The sequence below is a fragment of the Chlorocebus sabaeus genome, chromosome 10 (assembly GCF_047675955.1).
Source record: "Chlorocebus sabaeus isolate Y175 chromosome 10, mChlSab1.0.hap1, whole genome shotgun sequence".
NCBI lineage: Eukaryota > Metazoa > Chordata > Mammalia > Primates > Cercopithecidae > Chlorocebus > Chlorocebus sabaeus.
Window position 1 is genome coordinate 1296450 of NC_132913.1, and position 13634 is coordinate 1310083.

At 46.7% G+C, this 13634-nt stretch overlaps 1 protein-coding gene across 5 annotated transcripts in view; it reads left to right on the plus strand.

The window, feature by feature from the left end:
- Window positions 1–2878: 2878 nt before the first annotated feature.
- PLEKHB2 (pleckstrin homology domain containing B2) overlaps window positions 2879–13634 on the plus strand; it is a 46850-nt gene continuing 36094 nt past the window's right edge. For all 5 annotated transcript variants that reach the window (XM_073019580.1, XM_073019581.1, XM_073019582.1 and 2 more), the window contains exon 1: window positions 2879–2969. The gene's annotated coding sequence lies outside the window, so the exon portion shown is untranslated. The remainder of the gene's footprint in view (window positions 2970–13634) is intronic.

Sequence of the window (13634 nt, forward strand, 5' to 3'; positions counted from 1 at the left end):
CTGCCTCCCGGGTTCACACCATTCTCCTGCCTCAGCCTCCCTAGTACCTGGGACTATAGGTGCCCGCCGCCATGCCCAGCTAATTTTTGTATTTTTAGTGGAGATGGGGGTTTCACCGTGTTAGCCAGGACGGTCTTGATCTCCTGACCTCGTGATCAGCCCACCTCAGCCTCCCAAAGTGCTGGGATTACAGGCGTGAGCCACCACTCCCAGCCTTTTTTTTATTTTTTTTATTTTTTGAGATGGAGTCTTGCTCTGTCACCCAGGCTGGAGTGCAGGGGCAGGATCTCGGCTCACTGCAACCTACGCCTCCCGGGTTGAAGCGATTCTCCTGCCTCAGTCTCCTTACTGGCTGGGACTACAGGCACGCGCCACCACGCCAGACTAATTTTCTTTTGTATTTTTAGTAGAGGTGGTGTTTCACCACGTTGGTCAGGCTGGTCTCGAACTCCTCACCTCGTGATCTGCCAGCCTCGACCTCCCAAAATGCTGGGATAACAGGCATGAGTCACCGTGCCTGGCCAAAAATGTACAAATCTTTTGTTTTTTTTTTTGAGATGGAGTCTCGTTCTGTCGCCCAGGCTGGAGTGCAGTGGCCGGATCTCAGTTCACTGCAAGATCCGCCTCCCGGGTTTATGCCATTCTCCTGCCTCAGCCTCCCGAGTAGCTGGGACCACAGGTGCCCACCACCACGCCCGACTAATTTTTTGTATTTTTAGTAGAGACAGGGTTTCACCATGTTAGCCAGGATGGTCTCGATCTCCTGACCTCGTGATCCACCCGCCTCGGGCTCCCAAAGTGCTGGGATTACAGGCTTGAGCCACTGTGCCCGGCCACAAATCTTAAGTATAGTGTTCAGCTTGATAAAGTTTTACTTACACACACGTACCCACCATTCAGATCAATGTATAGAACATTTTCAGCACCCCAGGAGTGGGGTTGCCAGGAGTCTTAAGCCTCTTTCCAGGCAGTACTCCTGCACCACCCGCCAACCCCTGCTAGGCTGGAATGCAGTAGCTTGATTATAGGCCAAACTTCTGGGCTCAAGTAATCCTCCTGCCTCTGCCTTGCAAAGCTCTGGGATTACTGGCATGAACCACTTCAACTGGCCAACGTTTCTTTTCCCTCTATTGTCTTAAGAAAACCCCCAACTTCTCATTTTGAATAATTTTAGACTACAAAAAAGTTACAAAGCTAGTATACCCTTCACGCAATTTCTCCTATGTTAACCATTATACATTTGTCAAAACTAAAAACTATTACCTAAACTTAAACTTTTATTTGAAGTTTATATCCTAGCTACATCACCATGTTGCATATGACAGTTTCTCAGTGTTTTTCTTGCTTTTGATTACCTTGATAGTTTGAGGAGTATTGGTGAGGTGTTTTGAGGAATATTCCACAAATGAGATTTGTCTGATGTTTATCTTTCAGTTAGACTGAGCTCACTTTTTTTTTTTTAAATCACATCATGTCAAGAGCAAATGCAGTGACTAATCACTTTGATTTTCACGTGGAGTGCCTCCGCTGTGAAGTTACAGCCCTTTCCACACTGTGCTCTTGGAAAGGGCGTCCCCAGGCACTGGCCACACTCCGGGGTGGGTGCATACGGATTACCACACCCCTCTGGATGAGGTATTATTAGAATTCCTCTGCAAGGAAGATTATCCCTTCTCCCTCATTTATTTAATCAGGTATTTATATCAGCACGGGCTCTGGGATGTTTTATACTCTAGGTTATAACTTAATGCAATGTACTTTATATTGCTGCTCAAATTGTACCAGGCGCGGTCCCCGGGAGCTTTCTGGGTAGATCCCTGAGCCCTTGGACGCCTGGTCCTTCCGTTTTTTTGAGCACCTCGAGCTTCTGGCCTACAAAACGCTCCTGGCTCATCTAGAGCTTTCTGAGCCCAGGTCCTAGAGTCGCTCATTTCTTTAAGGCTTTGTTAAAATATTAAATAAAATATTAAAATATGGCCGGGCGCGGTGGCTCACGCCTGTAATCCCAGCACTTTGGGAGGCCGAGGCGGGCGGATCACAAGGTCAGGAGATCGAGACCATCCTGGCTAACATGGTGAAACCCCGTCTCTACTAAAAAATACAAAAAATTAGCCGGGCGCGGTGGCGGCGCCTGTAGTCCCAGCTACTCGGGAGGCTGAGGCAGGAGAATGGCGGGAACCCGGAAGGCGGAGCTTGCAGTGAGCTGAGATCCTGCCCCTGCACTCCAGCCTGGGTGACACAGCGAGACTCCGTCTCAAAAAAATAAAATGAAAAATTAAAAATATTAAAATACTAAATATCTCTCATTTCTCTGAACTTTATTAAAATATTACTTTTTTTGGCTGGGCGCGGTGGCTCACGCCTGGAATTATTATTTTTTGAGGCAGGGTCTCATACTTTTGCTCAACCTGGAGTGCAGTGACACAATCATGGCTCACTGCACCCTTGACCTCCCGGGTGCTAGTGAAGCTTCCCTCTCAGCCTCTCAGGCAGCTGGGACTACAGATGCAAGCCACCACGCCAGACTCATTTTTTTATTTTTATTTTTTTGTAGAGAAAGTGTCCCACTGTGTTGCCCAGGCTGGTCTTGAACTCCTGGGCTCAAGCGACTCTCAAACAGGCCTTGGCCCTGTTTTTAGAGAGCGGTATTTAGAAACCAAGATTAGGCTGCTAACAATTCTTTTTTGTTGTTGTTTTTTGATTTTTAGATTTTTAAGACGGGATCTCACTCGGTAACACTTCCTTTTAGTGGAAGCGCCGACCCCCTGGGAGACCCACAGCCACCGCCACCTCCCGTCCCGTTTCTCGGGAAACCACCCAGACACCCCGCCCCACCCGCCGGGGCCTGCCGCGCATGCGCGCCGCGGCGTGACGTCACTCGGCGGCCAGGACGCCGGACGTGCGGCAGTCGAGCGGTTGGAGGCGAGGAGCTGCCGCGGCGTTTTACAGTTGTCAGCTCTGGTTCGCAGGTGAGTGTCTCTGTTTGGTCCGGACGACCCTACCTCCTTTCCCCTTCGGCCCGCGCCCCTCCAGATTCTCCCTTAGAGCCGCCCAGCCTCGCGCTCCTCCGAGGGGACCCCGCACCGCGCCACCTCCCCAGCGTCCCCACTCCCTGATTTCCCCTGAGGCGCCTGGCCCCGGGTGCTCCCGCCTCCCTGGACCCCTGCCCTTCCCAGGTCCGCCCTCTCAGCCTCCCCTGGAGCAGCCCGTCCGGGAGTCCTCCCAGTGGGCCCCGCCGTCTTTCGGGCCCCCTCCCGTCGCTTCCTGGGCGTCCCCCTCCGGGCCTTTCCCCGAGCCCCTCCCCTCCGGCCCTGCGGACCCTCTCCCTTTCCCGACTGCGGCCTCCGCCTTGCGTCCTTTCTGGCCGCTCGGGAGTGTCCCACACGTCTGACTGTCGGGACCTGCTGCGGCCCCCCCCACCTGGGGTCTGCTGGCGTCCGATCTCCCCTCCTCCTGCTCCCTCTTCTCCGGGGAACTTGCCTTCTCAGTTCTCCTGCCCAGAGATCTCCCCACCTTAAGTCCTGGAGGGCATCGAGGCTTTACCCTCGCGGTGCGGTCCGCCCCCGCTTCATTTCACCTGCTCTTGGCCTTGCAGTGTCTTTAGTCGTAAGTGCTTGGTGTACGTTATCTTACATATCTCTCTGCGTGTTTGTTTCTCTTACTCAACTAGATAGAAATCTCCGGAGGTCAGTGATTTGCATAGGGATGCCCCCCCCCCCCCACCCCGGCTCTCTCTCCTTGCTTAAATCTCTATTGTAGACTGGTTCACGTAGAAAAGGCTTCGTAAATGAGCGAATAGTAAATTTCCGATATTTCAGGGTGAGTGGAGGAAAGGAATGAGGTGCTGTGGTCACTGTAAACATTTAGGGGATCACGGTTATTTCAAAATAATACTGACTCATGGTCTCAGCCTTTAAATTTTTAGTGGTTAGGAAAAGGTGGAACCACCACCGACGGAGGAGGGCTGACAGCCGAGGGGAGGAATATTCCAAGGCCTTCTGTGGCCTTTGATAGAACCAGTACCAATGCAGGAAGTGACTTGTCCGAAGTCACATGAGGAATTAGGATCCGAGCTGGCACTGTTAACTGCGTTTAGTATGGCCCTCAATATTTGTTGAATGAAAACATGTATGCGCAGACACAGCTGTGCGTCTGTGCCCATGCAGTGGGTGTGTCTGCCTAAGGACCTGTGGGTGTGTGGGAATACTGCTGTGACCGGTTCAGTTGCGCTAAAGAGTGTTCACTAGGTTCGGAAAGTTCCTAACCGTGAGCTGGTTGGCTGGATATGGATAGGACTGGAACTTGTCTGGGCTTCCTTTGTGCCTGGTGTTTACTCTCTGTGGTGGTGATCTCTTTACTCAACTCTTCCCCATTCGTACTGATCTCGCTGAGGACAAGAATCAAGCTGTGTTGTAGAGTTTCCCTAATAAACAACATGGTGTTTGGCACTTTGTATGTGGTCAGTAAATGCTCATTGAAGAAGGCTGCAGAAAAGAACTCAGAACCTGACAGCAGTTCTTTGCTAGCATTATATTTTAAAGGCGTTGGTACATTCCGTAAGTGAATTTCCTGATATGCTCAAGGACTGAGTTGATTAAATGTGTACAGCAGTGGTATAGAGAGGACAGATACTCTTGTGTTAGTCCTTGGGAAGGTGGAGGTTTCTCTCAGCTCTTTCTGAAAGCTTTGCTTATGCTTTTCAGCTTGCATTATTATTTTTCTTTCTCCTTTTCTCTGCCTTCCTTCCTACTGTTTGTCTAAATAAATTGAAGAATTACCTTATTAATAACAGTAACTACCAAAAACTGCAAAACACACTGTTAAAAATGCCCCCAAAGTGGGGGCTCATTGACCCCGTTGTTTTGTTGGTTGTGTATTGGCGTCCACGGTGGATCATGGAAACGAAAAGTTGGACTTTCTTGCCTCTTTGCTTTCTTGGCCTGTCTGCCCTTTGATGGTGCTGGTATTAGGCTTGTTGTCAAGAAGTGGTTCCCAACTGGAAAGGGCCAGTGTCACATGGGGACTGACCTCTACCTGATGATGGGCCGCGTAACCTTCCTTCCCTTCTGTTTCGGAATGTACTTGTGACATCTCTTTGACTGTCCATTGTTGTCCTCGAAGAACAGAGATGAGTTTTCTTCCTTTTTCTTAAGGAAGCCACTTTTATAGCTAAAGAGAGCTAGGGAACTGGGATATGAAGAGTTGTAGACAGTTAAACCTAAATTCCAACTTTTCGAACAAAATAGTAATGTTATTGTAGCAGTTCTTTTTTTTTCGAGACGGAGTTTCACTCTTGTTGCTTAGGCTGGAGTACAATGGCGCAATCTTGGCTCACTACAACCTCTGCCTCCCGGGTCCAAGGGAGTCCTGCCCCCTCAAGTAGCTGGGATTACAGCTGTACGCCACCCTCCTTGGCTAATTTTTTGTATTTTTAGTAGAGATGGGGTTTCACTATGTTGGTCAACCTGGTCTCGAACTCCTGACCTCAGGTGATCCACCTGCCTCGGCCTCCCAAAGTGTTGGAATTACAGTCGTGAGCCACCGCGCCTGGCCAGTTCTCACTTCTGGACAATCTACTACAGGGCTGTTTGGACATATCTTCTTTAATTGTCACAATAACCCCATGAAGTAATTGGTTGTGCCTTGTCATACAGGTAAGAAAACTGAGGCTTAGAGAGGTTTAGTATCTTGATCAAGGTCATACTAGTGAGTAGAAGGCAAAGTAGGCTTCAGGCTTAGAACTGTCAAATTCCAAAGGTGGTATTTTTTGTCCATCTGTTGTCTGTTTCGAGTCAATGCTTTCAAGGAGATACAAATTCAAATTTAAAATAATTTTAATTGTTGAATATGGCTTATATTTTAAAGCTTTGTATAGGTTTTATTGGCATAAAAACAATGTTCTTTTGCAGCTAGTTTGCTGGTATTTTATTCTCTAGAGACCAACAGCTAGGGCTTAGTGTTTATCTGATGAGTTTTAGTTTATGCATTCTGTTTTGCTCCAGTATATAAATAGTGAAATGTTGAAATATGTTATGGAGTGGTGTGAAATTCAGCATGCTAAGGCAAACAAACAAAAGTCTTCGGAGCCATTTGAGAAGCAGCTTGATGTCCTTGTTTCTTCTGGAACAGGGCTGTCCAGTCTTTTCGGCTTTCTTGGGCCACATTGGAAGAAGGCCACACATAAAATACACTAACACTAATGACAGCTGATGCACTAAAAAATAAAATTGCCAAAAAAATCTCATAATGTTTTAAGAAAGTTTACAAATTTGTATTGGGCTGCATTTACAGCTGTCCTGGGCTGGGGCCACGAGTCGGACGAGCTTGTTCTGGAATGTTTTAGGCAAATTTTGGTTGGGGGAAAATAAGTAAGTAAGAGTAATAATAGTAGTAAATAGTAATAATTGCTGTCAAAGCAGCTACCATTTATCGAGTTCTAGTAACTGAGGCACCATGCCAAATACTTATGTATTATTTCACCCAGTTTTCCAAACATCCTGTCAAGTAGGTGGTGGGAATTCTCATTTTATAGATCAGAAAACTAGACTTGGAAAAGTAACTTGCCCAATTGAGTCAGGATTTGAACATAGGTCTTTTAACTCTAAAGCTTATACCCAAACACTAGGTTCCGTGAATTTTCAAAAGCATATGATGGGCTGGCTGCAGTGGCTCACACCTGTAATCCCAGAACTTTGGGAGGCCGAGATGGAAGACCTTGAGCCCAGGAGTTCGAGGCCAGCTTGGACAACATAGTGAAACCTTGTCTCTACAAAAACAAAACAAAATGTGACCAAAATCCTGCTTTATGATTTTTGGTTTCTAAAGATACTCTCTAAATTTCTCTCCCCAATTTAAAGACGAAAGCTAGGGCACTGTTGGAAGCTTCAAGTAGGTAGATGAATTTAGGTTGGTTTTTTGTTTTGGTATAGTTGGAGATAATTCAGGTTATTGCTGACATGTTTACATTTATCAAAATAATACATGTACATAGATTGAAAGACCAAATAAGCCAGGTGTGGTGGCTCATACCCGTAATCCCAGCACTTTGGGAGGCTGAGGTGGGTGGATCGCCTGAGGTCAGTAGTTTGAAACCAGCCTGGCTAACATGGTGAAACCCCATCTCTACTAAACATATGAAAACATTAGCTGGGCGTGGTGGCGGGCGCCTGTAGTCCCAGCTACTTGGGAGGCTGAGGCAGGAGAATGGCGTGAACTCGTCAGGAGGAGCTTGCAGTGAGCCAAAATCGCCCCACTGCACTCCAGCCTGGGCGACAGACCGAGACTCTGTCTCAAAAAAAAAAAAATAGTATTTTATTTTTGTGGATATGGTAAAATTGCTATTGATTTGTATGTAATCTTTTGACTTCTGATCATAGAAGACTTTTGCTGCCTTGTAAAACTCTTCAATTCACCAGTGAGGGAAAAATTTGTGGGAAATTTGTCAGTGACTTTTTTCCCCCCTTTAGTACTTGGTCCTTCTCCAGTCTGGACTGTTTTTTTTTTTCTTTCCCTAGTCCTTCTGCACAGCTGCCTTTCTGGGAATTCCCTCCCCTGCCAGCTGAAGACAGAGTCCTACTCTGTCGCCCAGGCTGGAGTGCAGTGACTTGATAATTCATGGCTCACTGTGCTTCAACCTCCTGGGCTCAAGCGATCTTCCCCCCTCAGTCTCCTGTGTAGGTGGGACTACAGGCGTGCGCCACTATGCCCAGCTAACTTCTTATTTTTTTGTTGAGATAGTGTCTCACTGTGTTGCTGGGTTGGTCTCAAACTCCTGGGCTGAAGCGATTGTCCCACCTTGGCCTCCCAAAGTGTTGGGATTACAGACAAGAGCCACCATGCCTGGCCTTGATTAATAATTTGACTGGGTATGGAATTCTGACTTGGAAATAACTATTTTCCCTTAACATTTTGAAGGTATTGCTCTAGACGTCCTGTGCCTTGCTGATTGTTGATTCTTTATATATGCTTTTTTCTTTGGGAAGTTTTTAGGTTCTCTTCTTTGTCCCTGATGTTCCGAAACTTCAGTCATCCTACTTACAGAGGATCTTTTAAAATTCATCATGCTGTACACTCATTGGAGCTTTTGAATCTAGAAATGTGTTATCCTATTGCGGGAAATGGCTTTATGGTATGAATTCTCTGCTCTTTCCTCTGTGGTTCATTTAGCAAATTCTCCTATAAGCAGAATTTTTTTTGAGATGGAGTCTCGCTGTGATGCCCAGGCTGGAGTGCAGTGGTGCGATCTCAGTTCACTGCAACCTCCGTCTCTTGGATTCAAGTGATTCTCCTGCCTCAGCCTCCCGAGTAGCTGGGACTACAGGTGTGTGCCACCATGCCTGGCTAATTTTTGTATTTTTAGTAGAGACAGGGTTTCACCATATTGGCCAGGCTTGTCTTGAACTCCTGACCCCAAGTGATCTACCCGCCTCAGCCTCCCGAAGTGCTGTGATTAACAGGTGTGAGCCACTGTGCCCAGCCAGCAGAATATTTTATATTCCAGGCCCATCCTTTACTTTTTTTCCATCTCTTGGTCTTTTTTTTTCACTCTTCATTTCAGAGAGATTTCTTTCATCTTGATCTTTTCAACTCTTGCATTGAATTTTTAATTTTGGTTATTATTTTTAATTGAGAGCTCTGAATATTTCTCTTTTTTTCTTGTTTTTTTTTTTTTTTTTTTTTTGAAATGGAGTCTCACTCTGTTGCCTGGGCTGGAGTGCAGTGGCATGATTGTAGCTCACTGCAACCTCTGCCTCCCTGGTTCTAGCGATTCTTCTGCCTCAGCCTCCTGAGTAGCTAGGACTACAGGAGCCTGCCACCATGCCCGGCTAATTTTTGTATTTTTAGTAGAGACGGGGTTTCACCATGTTGGCCAGACTGGTCTCAAACTCCTGACCTCAAGTCATCCACCCGCCTTGGCCTCCTAAAGTGTTGGCATTACAGGCATGAACCACTGTGGCTGGCTGTAAAGTAATATTTTTGAAGTTTTCTTTTGTACCGAGCATTGTCTGTGATTCTTGTGAGGTTTTTTTCTTTAAAATTTTATTTTCTTTAATCTCTATCTTTTTCTTTTTTTTTTGAGACGGAGTCTCGCTCTGTCGCCCAGGCTGGAGTGCAGTTGCCAATCTCAGCTCACTGCAAGCTCCGCCTCCTGGGTTTACGCCATTCGCCTGCCTCAGCCTCCCGAGTAGCTGGGACTACAGGCACCCGCCACCTCGCCCGGCTAGATTTTTGTATTTTTTTAGTAGAGACGGGGTTTCACTGTGTTAGCCAGGATGGTCTCGATCTCCTGACCTCATGATCCACCCGTCGCGGCCTCCCAAAGTGCTGGGATTACAGGCTTGAGCCACTGCGCCCGGCCTTTAATCTCTATCTTTTGTGGTCTAGATTTTTCTCCAATGTCTGATTGTGATACTGTGAAATGTTTATTTGGTCTTTGACCTCATTTCCTGCCTTACAACTCCTGTTTAATACAATCCTTAAACTCTCCAAAATGATGTCTTTTTGTATGCTAGTGATTGATTGATGGACTGCAGACTCCCTTCAGGATTGGGGGCTGGTCATCTGAAACACCCAGGCAGCAGTGGAGGGCTGGAACTTTCTTTCTTTTTTTTTTTTTTTGAGACAGTGTCTCGCTCTGTCGCCCAGGCTGGAGTGCAGTGGCGCAATCTCGGCTCACTGCAAGCTCCGCCTCCCGGGTTCACGCCATTCTCCTGCCTCAGCCTCCCGAGTAGCTGGGACTACAGGCGCCCGCCACTGCGCCCGGCTAATTTTTTTCTATTTTTTAGTAGAGACGGGGTTTCACCATGGTCTCGATCTCCTGACCTTGTGATCCGCCCGCCTCGGCCTCCCAAAGTGCTGGGATTACAGGCGTGAGCCACCGCGCCCGGCCGGGCTGGAACTTTCATGTCTGCCCCCAGCCTTCGAGGAAGGAGAGAAGGGTTCAAGGTGATGTTGACCACCAGTGGCCACTGGTTTAATCAGTCATGCTAACGTAATGTAGCCTCCATAAAAACCCAAAAGGATTGGGTTCGGAGAGCTTCCAGAATAGCTGAACACTGGCGGTTCCTGGAGGGAGGGTGGTGTGCCTGGAGAGGCCTGAACACTAACACCTTGCCCTGTGCATCTCTTCGTCTGTGTCCTTTTAATACCCTTTGTAATAAACTGGTAAATGTAAGTCATTGTTTACCTGAATTTTGTGAGCTGCTCTAGCAAATTAAACACAGGGAGGTTTGGGAATTCTAATAGACCTAAAGAAAGAACTAAAGCAAAAATTACTATAAATAGAGAGTTTATTTAGGCCAGATTTGAGGACAGCATCCTGGGAAGCATAGATTCAAGTTGCCCTGAATATATGCTTCGAGTAGCAACAGTTACAAATGGGATTTTAAAGGGCAAAAATGGGGAGAGTTTCTAAGTTGAACATAAACTATTAGTTGGCTGTATATTGTTCTTTGTATCACACATTCCAGGAACATGAAGAAAATGGTTGAGGGTCACATTGTGTAACTTGTAGTAACTGTCTTGGTAATTTATCAGCTTGTCTGGAAACTACAGGAAAGGGAAGATAGAAAAAACCCCAAGTCCCTTTACACGGTTCACCCTGAGCATGGTTGGGGCTGTGGTAACTAAAGACCCATTTTCTACACTTTGCCGGCTGTGTATTCTTCAGATTGCTCTGAGCTACTTTTCTTTCTCACTGACTTGAAGCTGGTTGATCACATGTTCCAGAGGCCCTGGCTTGCAGCTGGTGTCTGAAGGGTGGGCAGTCTTGTGGGACTGAGCCTCACCTGTGGGATCTGATGCCATCTCCAGGTAGATAGTGTGACAGTTGAATTGCAGAATACCTAGTTGGTGTTTGCTGCAAATGTTTTTTTTTTTTTTTTTTTTTTTTTTGAGACTGGGTCTCACTCTTGCCCAGGCTAGAATGTAGTGGTGTGATCACGGCTCACTGCAACCTCCCCATCCCAGGCTCTAGTGGTCCTCTTACCTCAGCCCCGAAGTAGCTGGGACTACAGGTATGCGCCACCATGCCCCGCTAATTTTTGTATGGTTGGGGTTTCACCATGTTGCCCAGGCTGGTCTCAAACTCCTGAGCTCAAGTGGTCCCCCCACCTTCGCCTCCTAAAGCGTTGGGATTATAGACACGCGACCCTGTGTGTGGGCTTGCTGCATAATTGATTTCTTGCTTGGTATGTGGGGAGAAACCCTGATGCATTTGGTCACAGAAGTCTTCTATGTCGATTGTTGTGATGTGAGAGCAGAGGAAAAATAGTATCTTTTTCCACTCAGACTGATGATGCCTGCTGTGTATTCCTACTTCAGAGAGGTACTGAAAAGCTGATTGGAAGTCTGTGTGTTTGCTTCAAGTCTCTCTCTTGGTGAGCTTCCCTGGAGGGTGTTAGGCAGAGATTGGCTTTTTCATTACAGAACACCCAGTTGTCAGTATCAGTGAACCTTTCCTCTTGGGACTGTGCCTTTGCTCAGAGCTAGAGTCTGGGAAGTAAGGAAGAAGATAGAGAATTTGACTTGCGTGGACCATATTCTCCTTCTAAGTGTGGCCTGTCACTTTGAGCTGTGTGTGGTGTGGCCACGCCCAGTCTCCAGAGACATCATCTTCAGGATCAGGGAGGGTCCCTGTCTACATGGGTGGGTGCCAGGTGACCCCTTTGAAGACTTTCCATTAATTCTCGTGATTTCTCCCCCACCTTTAGAATTCTCTTACCTCCAGTTTCTGAATCTATTTTTATGTGGCAGGAGTTGGCTTGCTGTGTTTTGGCTTCTATTAGCACATGACAGAGTAGAAGTGGCCATATTTTATGTTGGTTGCCACTTGTCTGTTTGTCTTAGAACCTTCAAAATGTTGTGTCTCATCTGCTTTTGTCTGCTGCTGTTCTCTTTGTGGATTTATGCCTTGTTTTCTCCTTAACTCTCATTTTAGTTGCATTTCAGGAGGGAGTGGAGCTAGCCATCTGTGCCTCTTATAAATTCATCATTAACACTGGAAATAGAATAATCACCTGCATGTCGAGGTTCACATTACTGGTGTTTCTTTTTTTTTTGTTTTTTGAGATGGAGTTTTGCTCTTTTGTCCAAGCTGGAGTGAAGTGGTGTGATCTCGGCTCACTGCAACCTCCTCCTCCTGGATTCAAGCGATTCTCCTGCCTCAGCCTCCCAAGCAGCTGGGATTACAGGCACCCGCCACAACACCCAGCTAATTTTTGTATTTTTAGTAGAGACAGTGTTTCACCACGTTGGCCAGGCTGGTCTCGAACTCCTGACCTGGGGTGATCTGCCCACTTCAGCCTCCCAAATGCTGGGATTACAGGTGTGAGCCACCGCCCAGCCTGGTGTTTCTTTTGTCTTGGATCCATGTTTCAGTGCCACTCTTGTGTCTTCTCCCTTTTAAAATAACTCCCCTGTGAATTGTAGTGTTGAGTGACAAGAAATGTTAATTCTCTAGAAATACATAGGGAGAGAGAAGAACAGAAAGCTGCATGTTTAAAGTCTGCCTTTTTTGTTTTTCCCTTTGAGGCTTGGGTCCTAGGTAACCTCCAGGCAGGGCAGGCCAGCCAGATCAGGACCAGGAATTGGTCTAGGCTGATGGGGAGGTGCAAGGGAGGGGATGCCTGTGCAGTAGTGATATGTAAGTCTCTGGGAGGCTGAAGGCATGTTGGTCAAGTGACAGTGTCCAAGTGATGATACTGTCTGATCCAGGTGAAGGTACCACAGGTACCTTAGGAGGTGTCCAGTGTCACAGAACTTTTATTATATATCCCCTTATTTTCTTCTGACTTCTGGAGATTGGTGTGTAAGTGCTTGCTTAGCTGTGTAAGTCACCAAAACCGGTGTATTCCCAAAACCAACGTATGCCTTACTGTGTGAATCCATGGTTGGTTTCCCCAGGGCCATTTCTCTCCAGCAGCTTGAGTTTAGGCTGGCTCAAAGCCTGCACCTGTAGTCTCCCCTGCTATCTAGGTTTCAGTACACATGAGCTCTCAACTCAGAAGTCTAGTCTTTTTGTCTTAAAAGGGAAATCCCAATATTTAGATAGTAAATGCAACAAATGACCCCTACTATTAACATAGTAACCATTTGCATTATCCAACCAGAGGCTGTTACACAATTATCAAAGTGTTTCAAGTGTTTCAACCTTTTTTTTTTTTAATCAAACCCGCTTTCCTCAACTGTGTGAAATTGAGCTCATATTGGAAGGTGTATTAGTCTGTTCTTAAGCTGCAAATGAAGACATACTAATGAAGACATGCTAATGAAGACTGGGTAATTTATAAAGGAAAGAGGTTTAATTGACTCACAGTTCCACATGGCTGGGGAGGCCTCACTCTCATTGTGGAAGACAAATGATGAGCAAAGTTATGTCTTACATGGCAGTAGGCGAGAGAGCTTGTGCAAGGGAACTCCCATTTATTAAACCATCTGATCTTGTGAGACTTACTACCATGAGAACAGTATGGGGGAAAAACTGCCCCCAAGATTCAGTTACCGTCCCTTGGTCCCGCCCTTGACACATGGGGATTTTTGCAATTCAAGGTGAGATTTGGGTGGAGACACAGCCAAACCATATCATTCCGCCCAGATCCCTGCCAAATCTCGTGTCCTCACATTTCAAAACCAAT